Raw genomic sequence first — 14755 nt, 5'->3', positions numbered from 1 at the left:
CTCTAAAAGTCTATCCCCTTCACAATATTTTGAGCTCCTCAAGGACAAAAATTATAATGTCTGTTGACTGAAAAAATAAATTAAGAAATAAGTGTGCTAAATCCCTGGACATTTCTAGAACATATTGAAAGCAATACAGAAAGTTTATATTTCAAGAATCAGTGGGTTTCATCAAAAACAAGTATATGAAATGGAACTTGTTTATTTTATACTGATAATGTATTTTATATTTATTTGTGATGGAGATTCACAATTGTCTCCCAGATCCATTTTCTTTATTCCATAGTAATAGAACACCTAAATTTTTACTGGGCACATGGGCACACAGAATTAAAAAAAGCACTTTCTAGATTTCCTTGAAGCGAGATATGGCTGTATGACTAACGTTTAGATAATAAGATATATGTGGAAGTGTCATGTAACAGTGGCCAGAATCCTTTCCTAAAACAAATTTGCATTGTACATTCTTTTTTTTAAATTTTATTATGTTATGTTAATCACCATACATTATATAATTAGTTTTTGATGTAGTGTTCCATGATTCATTGTTTGCGTATAACACCCAGTGTTCCATTCAGTACGTGCCCTCTTTAATACATCACCAGGCTAACCCATCCCCCCATGCCCCTCCCCTCTAGAACCCTCAGTTTGTTTCTGAGAGTCCATAGTCTCTCATGGTTCTTCTCCCCCTCCAATTTTCCCCTCTTCATTTTTCCCTTCCTACTATCTTCTTCTTCTTTTTTTTTTTTTAACATATAATGTATTATTTGTTTCAGAGGTACAGGTCTGTGATTCAACAGTCTTATATATGGTGAGGGCTGTGAATTGTGCATTGTACATTCTTTGCCCTTCCTCCTTTCTGTTGCCTGGAATGTGGGTGTAATAATTGGAGCTTGGAGCAGCCATCATAAACAAAGAGTTGACCTTGGGATTGGAGGCCATGAATGATGAAGAAACAAGATAGAAAGAACCTGGGATCTTGAGAATTCTATAGAATAGTGCATCTATACTAGCTTTGGACTACTATCTCAAACTTCTAAGTGAAGAATAAATAAGTTTTTATTACATTTTAAGCACTTTTATTCTAGTTCTCTGTACATATACTGTGAATTAGAAGATAGAATTCAGGGCATAACCTATTATTCAGAGCTGAGTATATTTTGAAATATGTACAGTGCAGAGATATTAAGAGACTTGTTTATTGCCACAGGACTAATAAGTAGTGACATATGGAAAAGAACTTGGACCCCTTGCCTTCTAATTTTGTGACATCACATGCCTATACAACTTCCCCAAGCCTTTGTGCCTGTTTGTGGAGGATAAAAAGACTATCTTAGAAGGTGGTCATAAATGAAATGATGCTTAAATGTTCAATAAATATCCATTGCCTTCCCCAGCAGAACTGTCTTTGCTAAATCTGTAAGAGTAAAAAAATATTCTTGACACAGTTTATCAGAATTCCAGGAAAATACTTGGTAAATTCTCTTGGGTATGACATACTTAGAGAAATGTGCATGTGTTAAGTGATAGAACAATTCAATAAATGCATAGCTACCCCCAAATGTGTTGTTTAATAAATGATTGTCACCTTGAGGGAGGTATTTTGTGACCTGTCATAAGATTCTCTATTTAGCCTTATAAATTTTCATCAGTCACTTTGGATGAAGGGAGGTTTGTCAAAGTTACAAATGATGCAATGTTGGCAAGGGAAGCTAATGTTTTAGATGATAGATGAAAGGTTCAATAATTTTTTTCAATAGTTTTCCCCAACAACCTTATCTTGTAGATCCAAATTAACAAGAATCTTAACAGAAAAAAATTTTAAAAATTGAAATTTACAATAAAAATATCAATTGCACAAGTACTCAACTGGGACACCTGGCTTAACAGAAGCTCAAATTGAGTTTACTTTAAGCTTAATGGAAACCAATAGTAACTAAGGAATGTTATGATTTCATTGTCAATAAAAGTCTATATTAGGGTTTTCCAAGTATGGCTTGTAGACAATTCAGGTCAAAATTCTTTGGAATGTTTCTTTAATATTCTTATTCATGAGAAATACATTTAAAATGCATGTCCCAAAAATTTATTGGGAGAGAGGGCCTTCAAATACTGAAAATCACTGGTTTGGATGAGTAAAGTCCCATTTTTAGAATATTTTCCTCCATTATGGAAACTGTATATTAAGAGAGACACCATTGTTTCTGGGTCTATCCAGAATCAGACCTCCATTTGGCAAAGGATTAAAAGGCTATGGCTCGTAAGGATACAAATGAGAAATTGAGAACATTTATGCAGTGGAAAACTAGACCCACAAGGATCATAATAACAGTCTTCAACTGTTGGAAGTGTTTTTGTCTAGAAGCAGAAGGTACAACCTAATATCACGGAGTCCACAGTACAGTGTCACCTAAGCAGGAGCCTTGATTCAATCAAATCAAACACATACAAATTTGATGCTGTCATTTTCCTGTAATTATTCAGGCAGAGACTCGAAGAATATCTTGTAAGAGGACTTCTCATTTTGGCAGGAATTTATTAGATGATATCTAGTGTTTCCCCCTTCTTCGAATAATCTTGGTGCCTTCCTTTCGCTTTTTGTTTCTTCTAATCATCACTGATAGAAAACTCAGGATTTCTGTGCTAATACGTAAAACAATAAGAATACTTTACTTCTAATTACTAGGGTAATTTAGAACTGTTGGACCTGAAGAAACAAGCTGTGACCCTCTCAATTTACCTGGAAGGTGAAGGTAATCACTCAATCCAAATACACTTCCAATAAAAAACTTTATACATTAATTTTTAATTAAATACATATTTTAATTATTGATGGAAAGTATATGAATATGCCATATTGCTTTCTGGTGTTAAAAATATGTATTGTCTGTCCACTGAACATATCCAGGTGTAGCCTTAAAACTCTCCTAAAATCTCAGGAAAAACATACATATTTAGATTTGGGGGAAATATTATGTAGCATTGATCTTCAAGCCTGTTCATACATACACCCACTGCTAACAGATTTGGTCAGTATTTGCCAAGGAATTGTACAGTATGAACATTAGTGCTGAAGAGAGATATGGTGTGTCCAACTCCACAAGGGGTGAAATCATTGATTTGTGTAAGCTCTTTCCTGTTGGTGCCTTCAGAACTGACTGAGCTAGCAAGAAATACAGAATCTATCTTACTATATCTTCATATGATTGTGTTTATTGCCCTTGGAACAAGGTTAAAAATTAATTGAGCTCTAAGGTCAAATTTTTATCAACATTATTTTTTAAATCAATTTAATTCTTAAAGAGTAACATTTCAACAGAGCTCCTAAGCTAATAATTTTTACATGCTTTATGGCATAAGGGAAATTATATTTTTAGATAATAAACCCCCAAGTTATTTAATACTGTTTGCTGCAACTTTAGGGTATAAAGCATTCAGCAGATAACTATAAAAATATATTTTAAAAATTGTCAATTAATTAACTTCCACTCTGAACAGAGCCAGTGCATTGTAAGAGAGTCCTAAATACACAGATGCAAAATCCCTGCACTCACATTGCTTATAATATAGCTGAGAAGAGAAAACATTAAAGTGAAATAAATTACACATGTCTCCGAAGAGTATAGATCTTTAAGCATGAATTAATGTGTTTAAAACAGGCTGTTAAGAGTAAGTTATAGTGATAAGTAAGGATATAACTTTTGAATCAGGGTTGGTGTGAGATACTAGTTTCATTTCCCTTCTCTTCCATTCTTCTTGGAGTTCTAAAGTTATTTCTTACTCTCCCTTTTAAAATCATCCAACTATTTTAATCTTTCTAATATAATTGGCCTCCCAAGCATGTCTCCTCTTAGTACATAAAAAAAAAAACAAAAACACAAAAACCCACACATGAAGGATACTACTAATTTCATCTTTTTCTTGATAATCACTCCTGGAGTCTCTCCTCCATCTGTCTCAATCTGGCTGTTGTCCGGGTCCAGTGGGCAACACCGTACTTGTAGTTCTCACCATCCTGTCGATTTCCTTCACATCTCTGTTGCTAACATGCTTCTTATATTGGAGGTCCCATATTTTCCTTTTTCTTCATTTAATTCCTCATTTTGCTGGAGCATATCCTCAAGTCACTTTCTGAGAAGTGATTTAAGAAATGATATTTTGACACGTTGATTGTCTGAAAATATCTTTATTCTATTCTCAATCCTCAGACTTAGAATTTCATGAAGGAGTTAATGTTTTTCCCAAAATTTAATGATGATGGTCCATGCATGGGCTTCTAACTCATTATTGCCATTGAGAAGTCTGAAACCAACAATCATTTCTGAACCTTAGTGTCTTTTCTTTTTTTCTGTCTTCATTACACTGGGCAGCAAAAATATCTTTACATCTGGAAGCTTGGTCCCTTTGGGTCTGTAATCTTTTTTCATGTTATTTACTTGATAGTTTCTTCCCCTCTATTTCTTCTATTTTAAAATTGCTATTAATATAGACCTCCTGCTAACCTTTTAATTTTTTTTTCCTACTTTGCCTTTTAATCTATTTTCTAGAAGGAATCTTCAAACTCATGTTTTTATCTGTGGGGGAGGGGGCGGCAGGAGAAGCAGGCTCCCAGCTGAGCAGGGAGCCCAACTCAGGACTAGATCCCAGGACTGTGGGATCATGACCTGAGCTGAAGGTAGATGCTTAACTGACTGAGCCACCCAGGCACCCCTACTGTGATATTTTTAATTTCTTAAATCACTTCTGTTCTCTGCATGTTTGTCTGTTAGCTCCTCATATTCAGCTGTGCTTGTTTCAGAGTGGCAGTATCTTCTCTTTTATTCCTTTGGGAATAAATAAATAAATAAACAATAAATAAAATGTTTTGAAGTCTTTTTGTCCTCTCTGTTCTCCCTGGTTCCTCTCACTTCCTTTTGCTGATTGTTTTAGTCTCTGTCTTTCACATCAAAGGATTTTCTGAAATGTCTATTGATCCTTGATTAGATATTTCTGTTTAAGACATATACACTAAATCTTCAGAATCTTTGTATGTGCTTTAGGGAAAAGAACACTTGTTACTAGCTGGGATTCATAGTAAGGTGTTCTCCACCTGGTGGAGATCCACATAACTCAGGGTTTGTTCTATTGGGTACATTTTTCTTGAGAATGAAGTCATCTTGTCTGTCACTTGCGAAATACATATTTGAAACCGACTAAGGGAAGAGGAGTATATGTGGCTGATTTTCAATATGGTAATTTCTGGTCTCTCTTGTGCCTGGTTTCCCCCAAAGTCCAGTCCTTCTAGATTAATATCTCCAGAAGGAAATCCTGGAATCCCAAGAACTACTTATATATTTTTTCAACTACTCCTCTTATTTTTTTTCCTTACTGCCACTCCTACTTTTAGAGTTATAAGTTTCTTCCAATTTCTTAATCTTTCTGGATTTCTAAAGATCAGTTTGTTTCTTGATTTGAGCATTGCATAATTGAGTTTCAGCTTATTAGGTGTTCCAATTATTTATCATTTGTCCATCTGCTTTATTTTTCTCATTTTGCCTTTACGGGCTTTACTCTTCTTTTTATTTCATAGGATTTTGGGATGGAGAAGATGTAAATCAATCTTTAAAAATCATGTAACAGAGAAGGTTCTAAATAATTTTATTTCAGGAGTCACAAAATTAACTCCACCTTCTCCCAAGATATAGTCTTAAGAAAAAAAATATGAATTGTTGCTACTTCTCAGATTATAAAGCAAAGGTCATTGACATTGACTGTGGCTGGCCTTGTAATGGTACAAACCAGTATTTGGGTACAGTCAATTGGTAGTTTGTGAAGTCATTCTATGACTGTCAATGTTTAAAGAGCTGGTTTAAGTTAGGAGACTATAATAATGATTTTCCTGAGCACCCTCTATGTAAGAAAGAAATACATTCAAGTAGAAAATAAGGGCTCTTGTGTTTGAGTTCCCATGAATGTCTTTGCTTCAGGCAGAAAAGGCATTGCCTGAGGACAAGAGCATGGAAGCTTCAGAAGTTATCATCACTGGAAACTAACTTTCTGTATTTGTGGATCTTTCTTATGAGCTTTCTACTTAAGCCTACACTTAAGAAACAGATGTACTCTTGGTGTGCTGACAAATCAGGTTTAGAATATGCAAGGTTTAAGGATGGACTCTGGGCCAACACAATTTCACAAGATAAATGTGGTGCTGAGTTGGAGAACAAATTTCAGAAAATAACTTTTAAAAAAAGGCAAGTTGGGCAGCCAATATTTCAAACATAGAAATGGTCCAGTGAGGAAACAGAAGACATTAAAATGGAAACAACAGTGACTGAAGTCAGCACCTAGTTTCACTATGGTTCCTGGAGGCCAGGTGTATCAGTCTGGAACCATATAGCAAAACAGAGAGTGCATATGAAAGAGTCCGATAAAAGGCTCCCTGTTGTACATATAGGGAACTTATTACAAAAACTTTTAGGAAGAGCCTGAAAATCAGACAGGGTTTCAATGAAGCAACCGGGGGTTTTTCAGCACCATCCTTAGGGCAGGGGGTATATAGGGAAGGAGTGACTGTTGGACTGTAAGAGCTGGGGCTTCCTGGCAGGAGCTGAAACTACAGAGGAGATAAATCTATTATCTATAGATTCCACTAGAGGTGGAGAAAAAGAGAGGGACAAATAATGGTTTTTCCTTCCTCATGCCCTCCCATACCCCACCAATGCGTTCCATTCACTGACCTTAACTAGAAGCCAATTATCAGGGAATCTTAGAAAATATAATTTTCAGGACCAAGGCAGGGAATGTAATTAAGAGCAAACAAGTTAAAATCTGCACTTAGGCTGTAGATACTCTCTCCACAAGTATTGTGCTTGTGAATCCAGCAAATAAGCACTGGATTGGCAGAGGGTGAAAGCCACACTAACTATCTGATTGGGTCTTTTTGAACAGCCTTCTGTGCAGTGGAATCCTTAGTAAATATTTATGTGAGACAGATTTATTCTTATAGTTTGGGCTAATTCTTGAGCTGTATATCTTTTTACAGCTTCTTCAAAACTTCTTGCCCCCAGAACTCGTCTTTCCCTTCCCAACTTCCAGAAAATCCAACTAATCTGTTAACTATTGACTAAAAAAACTGTGCATATCTTTAATTCCGGATATCTCTCTATCATGTAAAAGAGACAGTAAGATATATTACCAGAAATGCATCCTGATGGGGAAATACCAACTTTTTTTTTTTTTTAATTTTATTATGTTACGTTAGTCACCATACAATACATCATTAGTTTTTGATGTAGTGATCCATGATCCATTGTTTTCGTATAACACCCAGTGCTCCATGCAGTACGTGCCCTCCTTAATACCCATCACTGGGCTAACCAATCCCGCCTCCCCCCTCCCCTCTAAAACTCTGTTTGTTTCTCAGGTCCATAGTCTCTCATGGTTCATCTCTCCCTCCAATTCCCCCCGCCCATTTTTCCCTTCCTTCTCCTAATGTCCTCCATGTTATTCCTTATGTTCCACAAATAAGTGAAACCATATGATAATTGACTTTCTCTGCTTGACTTATTTCACTTAGCATAATCTCCTCCAGTCCCATCCATGTTGATGTAAAAGTTGGGTATTCATCTTTTCTGATGGCTGAGTAATATTCCATTGTATATATGGACCATATCTTCTTTATCCATTCATCTGTTGAAGGGCATCTCGGCTCTTTCCACAGTTTGGCTATTGCGGACATTGCCGCTATGAACATTGGGTGCATGGAAATACCAACTTTTATCTCCCCTTTCTACTCTACTAATCTGCTACAGTTCCACATCTGGAAGAGCAGCTGCAATCAGAGACCCTGCCTATTTAAGTTTACAATAATTCAGTCATTCTTACAGACCCATCAGTCTTTGAAAGTGGCCAAATCTGAGATTTAAATGGGCTGTGCTGTAAACCATTAATCTTGCATTTTTAGTCTTCGATGGTAGTACTTATCTTTCTTTGCCTTTTCTAGTGATTCAGTATTGCTTTTTATATATAATTTTCTTAGACATGATGAACTATAGTAACTTGGCTCTTCTTTCTATAATAACTCTACCTAAAGATTCTGTCAACTGCTTACATTATTTCCAGAACCGATACACTCTGGAACTGGAGGAGCCAAACACAAGTGTCCTATTGGGTGTACAGTGAGGTGGCCATAGGTCAAAATTGCATTTTTTATTTGATCCCCAATAACACCTTTGTCTATTTTCCCAAGAACTAGTATCAATTCAGAGTCAGTGCCCAAGAGCAAATTTGGCAGGATCTTTTGGAAAGGCCAGGAGATATATTATTAGAATTTATTTGTGATTTCATTATGGTGTCTTTCCTCATAAATACCTGACATCCTCTTAATTCAAGGATACCAGGTCTGTTACAGGATTTAGGTCTGGAAATTCAATAAGAAGTTATGACTCTCTATGGAAATGACACTCCAGACTTCTGTCCATCTCATTTGGATTTTTTTCAGCTGCATTATTCAAGTATGGTCTTACTGCACATACTATAGCAATGCTATGATCAAGAAACTTGCTATAAAGATCACTAGAAGTTAAATGATGCTGATCATCATGTGTTCTGCTGCCTGAAGTGGTTACCACTGCAAATCTGGCTCTGGTATTTATAGCACTCCTTTAACTCACCCACTCAGTAACTTTCTGCCCCATGGAAATCAGGGAATCTATTTCAACTGCAGCACTGAAGTATCTCTAACCAACATCCTAGCCCAGCAAAATTACACATTCACTTAAATGTTTTTAAAGTTACTGGTACTCCTAGCAACAGTGCATTTCTTAAAACCTCAACACAAGGCATGCCTTCTGAGAAATAGTGAGGAAATATGTGAGTCAGCCCTAATGACAAATCCAATCTAACATTCCTCTTTCACAGAGTATTTGGGTTTCTTCTTTACATCACACCAAAGTTGTTTTTCTGATATCCTGACTCTATTTAGCAAGGGCAACTCCTTAGTAAGGACGCCGGTTACCCAGTTGAGAAAGCCATTAGAATCACTTTCAAATGCTCAGGTTGACACGTTGATCCTGAGATCTGCAGGAAGTGCATCATATTAAAGTTAATAGCCTCACCTAACATTACCTTCTCTACTATTTCTGATGTCCTTAAATTAGTCCCTCTTCTAGTACCCAAATGTTTGCTAATGTAAATTAGAAAAGTTTAAAAATTTTTGGCATGTACTTCTTAGCCTCCCTGGGCTGACTTTTCGACTGCTTCCTTATAAGTTAGAAGTGGGCTGTGACATGACTGTGGTTTTGGGGCTGGAGATAATGGGGAAGGCAAAGATGGGGCACAGAGAGAACTGGCTCCCTCTTGCATGGTGACAGGGTCCTCTGCACGCAGGACTACACTTAGAGGAAATCAGAGACAAGGCTGTTTTGGCTCATTGGGTTTGTGGGTGCAAGGTGTGCTGATTCCTCCACATTCCCCTATACATATGTATCCCAGTCCTGGTGTCTTCTTTCCCTATCAGTGCCATAGTCCTCACATACTTGAAAGCATTGTGAATTCACTTGATGTCAGAATTTGTCAATCTGTAGGATAAAGTTATGTGCTTTTAAATTTTGAGATATTTCTGTCCTTTGATATTGAAAGTTTGCCAATCCTTTTAATATATCTCAAAGCTTCCACTGGTACCTTGAGCCAAAATTATAGGTATTTTGCAGAGTTTACTTTGTGATTCTCTTTTCTTACGGCGTTCATTGCTGTAAAGGCAACTATCTCTTCCCATAGACCTTGACTTTCTAATGGGCTTTATGTTTTGGAAGTAGCAATGCAGTCCCTAAAGACTTGCCTTCATTTCAAAGAGGTGATTTAATTAACTGTTTTGTCACCATTCACCAAGGGGTTCCAGGTTACCATTCCTCACTAGTGGATTTTCACTGTCTTCAGGTCAAATTAAATGCAATCACTGTAGTCTGTTGAATAGTGTCCCCTAGAAATTCTTATTCACCTGAAACCTCAGAATGTGACTTTATTTTGGAAATAGGGCTTTTGCAGTTGTAATTAAGGTAAGGATAGATATTAGATCATATTGGATTATGGTGAGCCCTAAATCCAATGCAAGTGTCCTTATAAGAGACAGAAAAGGACACACAGAGATACAGAAACCATATAAAGATGAAGGCAGGGATGGGAGCTATGCTGCTACAAACCGAGAAATACCAGGAGCCACCATAAACTAGGGGAGAGAAAGAAATATTTTCCCCTAGAACTTTTAGAGGCAGTCCAACTCTGCCAGCACCTTTAATTTTAGCCTTCCAGCCTCTAGCACTGTGAAAAAATAAATATCTGTTGTTTTATGCCACCAAGTTTGTGGTAATTTGTTATAGCATCCCATGGAAACTAATACAATCACAAATTATATTTCTTTTCATTTATCAGAGTTATGTGCACTATTCTGATTTTATTTATTTATGTACTAATTGGGATTCTTAGTTTCAAGAAGAAAAAAAATTGCTCCTTTCTGAATAAAAAAAAAAAAATGCAGTTTACTGACATTTTTATTTACGTATATGTAAAAATATCAAGGGCGGGGCATCTGGGTGGCTCAGTCGGTTAAGTGTCTGCCTTCGGCTCAGGTCATGATCCCGGGGTCCTGGGATCGAGCCCCACACTGGGCTCCGTGCTCCGCGGGAAGCCTGCTTCTCCCTCTCCCACTCCCCCTGCTTGTGTTCCCTCTCTCACTGTCTCTGTCTGTCAAATAAATAAATAAAATCTTTAAAAAAAAAATCAAGGACAATATTAAAGAAACTCAAAGCTTTGATACTATTGTTTAAAGAAATTAAATGAGTAAAAAAAGCCACTTTAAATGTCAATTTATAGTATTATTTCAAAGGAAATGTATTTCATATTTATCAAAAAAGAAATGCTAAAAATGAGTTTAATAGATCACTTGAGATGAAAGAAAATTTACTGATGATGGCAATATCTTATTGTCTAGGAAAGTCAGATTTATTGTTGTCACTGGAAGTTCCCCAAAGAAACTTATTAACCAATTCAAAATAAAAATCAGTTTCCATGGTTTATGCTGTCACCACTATGGACGTTTGAATACATATGACTGAATGGGTTGTCTTTGTGTTTGTCGAGTAATGAGTGAGAATAAGTCATCAGTGTAGCATACATAACATCTATCAAAGATTTAGGAATTGGAAAAAACATAAAATGTCATGTCACGTTGCTTTATTCCATAACTCTACTGTAGAATGAACTTCTGGTAAACTTCAGAGAAGAATGGGAATCTGAAAAAGTTTAACAAACATTTTCACTCTATGAATTCATGCAATCTAAAATTAAAAGCATTCTCTTATATTACCTTTATTTGAAAATAATAACACTTGTTTTATTTTTATTTATTTATTTTTTTAAAAGATTTTATTTATTTATTTGACAGAGAGAGAAAGACACAGAGAGAGAGGAAACACAAGCAGGGGGAGTGGGAGAGGGAGAAGCAGGCTTCCCGCGGAGCAGAGAGCCTGATGTGGGGCTCGATCCCAGGATCCTGGGACCATGACCTGAGCCGAAGGCAGATGCTTAACGACTGAGCCACCCAGGCACCCAATAACACTTGTTTTAAACATGTATTTTTGGTTAGGTAATATAGATTGCTTTTTACTTCCTCCATTCTATCAATCTTCTAGTACATTTTTCTAATGCAAATATTGGAAAACTAAAAATTACAGTTTTATTATTTTTTTAATTTATTTTTAAAGATTTTATTTATTTATTTGACAGAGAAAGACACAGCGAGAGAAGGAACACAAGGAGGGGGAGTGGGAGAAGGAGAAGCAGGCTTCCCGCTGAGCAGGGAGCCTGATGTGGGGCTTGATCCCAGGACCCTGGGATCATGACCTGAACCAAAGGCAGACACTTAATAACTGAGCCACCCAGGAGCCCCCCAAATTACATTTTTAATAATTCTTTGTTGCTAAGGTTCCAGATGCTAATTGATTCCCACTAAAAAGAACCACCCATGTGAGATTTGGAAAGCCCAAGTGGGAATGAGGCCATCTTTTGGTGTTTGACCGATTTCTGTAGGCAGTCAAGGTCATGGAGATAGGACATTTTTCTGCAGCAGTCAGCATTCCAGTTTCTCTTCTCCAGCTTCCTGATTATAAAGAAGCTGTTACCATGTTCCAGGATCCAGGCACTAGTTTTGTGAATTGGGAGACATTTGTGGTAGTGATGGCTTTCTGACTCTGGATTCCTGATGTCCGTAATGCAATCATGGCAGTGTGATCTTCAATTCAATAGTTTTCGTGGTGGCTTCAGGGGTAAGAGCTCCCCTTGGCCAGCAAATTGTCAGGGTTTGGGAGTCAGTCCTTGAAATCCCATTCTAAATTGTATTCCTCCAACCCTTGCAATAATTTTGTGGGTACCTACCTATTTCCCTACAGAAAATCTCTTTCAGAGAGTGCTTTAGCGTTTTTTATTTCCTGAGTAGAATGGTGACTAATAAAACATTTAAAAATAATCCTCTCCAGGCAATTTCATCCATCTCCTAAACATGAATTATGGCATCCAACAAAGTGTAGGCAGCTCAATTTGAAGATGGACTCATCTTCGAGAGGTAGCCAGTCAGATCTTCTCTACTAGAAAATTTTGGCTTTGGCTGAACCATGACTTCCTTAAAGATGCAAGACATAGGAAGGACTTATAGAACAGAACAAACTGCAAGTCTCACTCTGGTAGTTAGTTGGGGGAATCGTCATCCTCTCTGTGACCTTCAACCCCTACCTCCCAAAGCTAATCATTCACTAATGCATTCAGATCCATGCTGCTATCACACCCTCACTTGAAATCCAGACAACAAGGAATCTAATATGTAATGATAAGATTGTTAAAATCTCCCAAAAGAGATGAAAAAAATATATTCATCAGTCTGGTTTTCTAGTTAGACTTCATTGTATCTATCATGAAATATGCTGTTTACTTTCTTTTGCTTCACTCAAAATAAGGTCATATCTACTTCTCAGAGATGCCTAGATTTCACTTAGTGATAAAGAAATGCATTGCCATAGGTTTCCTGGAGACTTGTTTCTGTTCATTCGTGTTAATTTTTATGGAGCTGGTAATTAGTGAATTACTTAACCAAAATATCTTCCCAGTGATCGGGAGTTCATATTTTACAATTATTACTAAGTTCTTCCACAATAAATGGTGGCAAAAAAACATTTGAAGCCATAAAAAAAAATGTGCCATCTAATGAAATTAAAACTCTGGCTTGTCAGAGTATTATACACAATGACATGTTGCTTGAAGGAAGTCCATTTTACTCGGAATAAATAAACACTGGTGGGAAATAAAACTCTGTTTCAGATTTCAAATGCAGTTGTTTACAATATTGCACCTAAGGGTGAAAAACAAATGAGGTAAATGAATTTGTATATACATTCCATGATTTTCCAGCAGTGTTATAATTAAGACTATAAAACATCGCCGTTAGCAAATAGCTATTGTGGGAATTCTTTCCCATAGCCTTATAAATGGCAACCACACTTTGTTTGCCTTGATTTCCTCCGATAATGATTGTGACTGTCTGCAGAAGGAAGGCAAAATGTAATTTTTACATAGAACTGTTTACAAGAAAGACAAATGCTCACAGGATTAGCTTACCCTGATTAGCTTCTGAAAAATAGAGACAATTCTAGATTCAAAACCAATTACCTTCATAGAGCAAAGAAAAACCGTCGCTGCGTTTTGAATGGAACCACTGAAGCCCTGATGGTCCCTGGGCAGAGGCTCCGAGTATCACAAATCACACAGAATTGCACAAATTCTAAGATAGGTGAGGGGAATCTCTGCATTGTCAATGTCTTTGTCAATCTATTGTACCTTATCCCTGAGGTGACTGGATTTAACTCGTTTTTAGCTAAAAGGCAGATTGCATAATTAATCCAACATTAATACCCCACAGCCAAGCCTTGATGTGATAGTGGGAGCCAGCTTCCCAAAGCTCCTGGATGTATTCCCTACTGGCTCTGTGTTTCCTCCTACACAGAACACTGCTCCTTCTCAGTTTCTTCCATTGGCTCTTCTTCTTCTTTCTGACATTTAACTATCAGCATTTCCCATCACACATTCCTTGTGCTTCCTCTCTCCAACCACACTCATACTTTGGGTAATTTTATGCAGGCTATGGCCATAAATACCATCACTATCCTTATGATTGCCAAATTGATATCACCAACCTCAGACTTTCCCTCGGTTCTAGACTCCCCTATTTGATTGGCACATAAATTTTAACATGTTTGAATAAGGACTTCTGATCTGTATCTCCAAACTCATTTCCTTCCCCTGAGTCTTCACCATTACTTTTCACTAGTAGCTCAGGACAAAAACCTAGAGTCATGTTTGTTTTCCTTTTTCTTTCACAACCCAAATCCAATGCATCAACATGCCCTGCTAAGATATGTCCAAATATATCCAGAATCTAATCACTTCTCACTGCCTCCACTGCTATTCTGTTCAAGTTGTCATCATGTGGACAGTGACAACTGCAACATCTCCCAACTGGTCTCATTCCTTCCATCCCTACCTCTCACCCTTCTCGCCAACTTCACCCTCAAGTCGATTCTCCACATAGTTGAAAAATATTTATCAGAGCACATTAAACTCAAAGTCCAATGATTTCCATAGCATTTAGAATAATCAAAAGTCTTCATGGCATAAAAGAACCTCTTGGATCTGAATCAGGACTCGGTGAGTGACCTGATCTCCTCCGAGTTCT

The sequence above is a fragment of the Phoca vitulina genome, unplaced genomic scaffold (assembly GCF_004348235.1).
Source record: "Phoca vitulina isolate PV1807 unplaced genomic scaffold, GSC_HSeal_1.0 scaffold3, whole genome shotgun sequence".
NCBI classification, from domain to species: domain Eukaryota; kingdom Metazoa; phylum Chordata; class Mammalia; order Carnivora; family Phocidae; genus Phoca; species Phoca vitulina.
The sequence above is the reverse complement of the archived record's forward strand: the minus strand, read 5'-3'. Positions refer to the sequence as shown.